The sequence below is a fragment of the Peromyscus eremicus genome, chromosome X (genome assembly GCF_949786415.1).
Source record: "Peromyscus eremicus chromosome X, PerEre_H2_v1, whole genome shotgun sequence".
Lineage (NCBI taxonomy): Eukaryota > Metazoa > Chordata > Mammalia > Rodentia > Cricetidae > Peromyscus > Peromyscus eremicus.
Window position 1 is genome coordinate 129,648,418 of NC_081439.1, and position 3,118 is coordinate 129,651,535.

General features: G+C 38.8%; 1 non-coding gene across 1 annotated transcript; it reads left to right on the forward strand.

Annotated features, from left to right (window-relative positions):
- Positions 1–260: 260 nt before the first annotated feature.
- LOC131900272 (U6 spliceosomal RNA) lies at positions 261–370 on the forward strand. The gene has a single exon (XR_009376183.1). It is a non-coding gene; the product is annotated as a U6 spliceosomal RNA (small nuclear RNA).
- The last annotated feature ends 2,748 nt before the right edge of the window (positions 371–3,118 follow it).

Below are 3,118 nucleotides of genomic sequence, written 5' to 3' on the forward strand. Positions count from 1 at the left end.
CCATTTGCCTGTGAACCTCATGATGTTGTTGTTTTTCTCTGCTGAATAGTACTCTATTGTGTATATGTACCACATTTTCTTTATCCATTCTTCAGTTGAGGGGCATCTAGGTTGTTTCCAGGTTCTGGCTATTACAAATAATGCTGCTATGAATATAGTTGAGCATGTGTCCTTGTGGTATGATTGAACATTCCTTGGGTACAAGAGTGGTGTAGCTGTGCTGCTGGTATTATATTTAGGAAGTAGTCTCCTGTGCCAATGCATTCAAGACTTGACAGTACATATACTAAAATTGGAACAATACAGATGAGATTAGCATGGCCCCTGCACCCCTGGATTTTTTTAAAACAGATTTAAAAATAAAGTGTTTAAAAATAAAAATAAATCTCTTGTTCTTTTCCCAGTTTCACTGCTAGAACAGAGAGAAGAGAGAGAGAGAGAGAGAGAGAGAGAGAGAGAGAGAGAGAGAGAGAGAGAGAGAGAAAGGAAGAGAGAGAGAGAGGGAGGGGGAATGTATAGTTTTATCTCCTAAGTACATAGCCATGTCCACAATGAAGGCAAGAAAGACTTCTTCCACCACCACAAGGCTTGCTCTTTGTACCCACAACCATCTCCCACCAGTATCCAGTCTCTGGTCCCTTTCCAAACTCTGGAAACCATTCATCTGTTCACCACCCTGTGATGTCATTTCATATGTTCAAGCATGCAGCATGTGACTTTTCAGGGTTGACATTGTCCTCAGCATAATTCTTTGCAGAGCCCTGCAGGCTGTTTCCTGTGTTATTGGTTCATTCCTTGTTATTGGTGAGTACAAACAATGATGTGGCTGTACTCCAGTTTGTTTAGCCAATCACCCACTGAAGGGCATCTGGCTTGTTTCCAGTTTAGGGTTATTATAAATAAAGCTTGTTGCATGAATCTTAGAAGGTCTTATTAATAAAATCAATCCTGAGGCCAGTTATTGGGGTGAATCCTGGAAGATCAGAGAAGCAGAGCAAGCCACAGCTGCCTCACCTTGACAGTTCCTCAGCTGATCCTGTTTCCTCAGACTGGAAGCCTCTGAGTCCTCATCCAGAATGAATTTCAGCTGAACTGCTGCTCAAAAGCCTGAAAGCTTAACCAGCCAAATGCTTCTAGTTCCTGGTCTTCACGCCTTATATACCTTTCTGCTTTCTGCCATCACTCCCTGGGATTAAAGGCTCACTTCTTGGGATTAAAAGCATGTGTCACCATGCCTGGCTGCTTCCAATGTGGCCTTGAACTCACAGACATCCAGAGGAATTTCTGCCTCTAGAGTGCTAGGATTAAAGGTGTGAGTGCCACCATTTTCTAGCCTCTGTATCTAGTGGCTGTTCTGTTCTTTGAACCCAGATAAGTTTATTAGGGTGTACAATATTTTGGGGAACACAATACCACCACAAAAGCTTTTATAAACATACCTGGGTAAAGTTTTGTATGAACATAAACATTCACGTCTCCAGGGCAAATGATCAGGAAGCAGCTTTAGTTTTGCAAGAAACAGACAGCGGCATCCCTGAAAATGTTCAGCCAGTTTTGGAAAACAGTTTCTCTGCATTCTCACCAGCAGTTGGTATTGCCAACCTTTTATTTTATTTTAGCCATTGTAAATAGGTATGCATTGAGGTTAGAATTTCCTCTTTATGGCTAATGCTTCTCTGTATCTTTTCATGTGCTTTTCTTTGCCATCTGTGTATAGTCTTTATGATTTTCCATTTTTTTGTAGATTATTATTTAGTGTAATGTTTTGAGAGCTGCTTCAATATATAAACTACAAGTTCTGTGTTAGGTACGTGACACAAGAACATTTCCCTTCAGTTCATAGCTTGTCTTTCAATCCCTTTCACACAGGTTTTGTTTTTTAAAATTTAATGAAAACCATACTTTATTTCATGTATAGCAGTATAGTTTACATTTTAAATAGCAGCATGACAGAATGACTTGACATAATTATTATTTTTTTTGGTTTTTTGAGACAGGGTTTCTCTGTGTACCTTTGTGCCTTTCCTGGAACTCACTTGGTAGCCCAGGGTGGCCTCGAACTCACAGAGATCCTCCTGTTTCTGCCTCCCGAGTGCTGGGATTAAAGGCGTGCACCACCACCACCCGGCGACATACTTATTTTTAAACAGAAGAATGAAGAGAAAAGTTTTAGGTTACAACATCCCTCCCCCCAAAACATTTTTTTCAATCACTTTTCTTAAGTGGCTAATGTGACAAAAGTTTTCAGTGACTAGCTATATTTAGGTCTCATTGCACTAGTGGCCAATTGAACTAAAAATAAAGGCCAACTTTCACAATCATGGCCTCAAAGGAATAACACATTAGATACTTTTGGCTGAAAAAAAAAAAACGGTTCTTGCTACTTTAATATCCAGAAAGTTGAATTCATAGATCCACCAGGAGGAAAAAAACTTATGATGAGATTTGAAACTAGAATAAAAATTATCCACTTTTATGTCTCATGTGTTATTTTTCCTGCATTCTCTTCTTCCTCATCACCTAATTTTACCCCTTCTTGGCTTCCTTTCTACACTTTAGACTCTACCTTCACTTGTACTATTTACATAGATACATGTGCTTGTAGGCTAGGATCACATATGCAGGTGAAACTTTCTTTCATTCTCAGTTTGAGTTATGTCTGTTAATATATTTTCCTGGTCCATCAATTTTCCTACAAGTTTCATTTTTATTTACAGTTGAATAATATTCCATTTTGTGAATATACCATCTGTTCATCTGTTGATGGACACCTAGACTAATCTCATTCCCTAACAATTGTGATTATTACAGCAATACACATTTATTTGCAAGTGTCTCTGTGGTAGGGTATGGAGTCCTTTGGGGATATGAACGGAAATGGAACATCTGGGTCATATGGTCTTTCTATTGTTATTCTTTTAAGGACTGTCCAAACTGATTTTCATAACGGTTGTTTTAATTAGGGCTCCCATCATCAGTAAATAAGGGGTCCTCTTTCCCCACATCCTCTCCAACATTTGTTGTCAATATTCTTGATGACAGCCATTCTGGAGTGAGATGGTATCTCAAGTTCATTTTAATTTGCATTCCCTCAATGAATAAATATGTCGAAAACTTT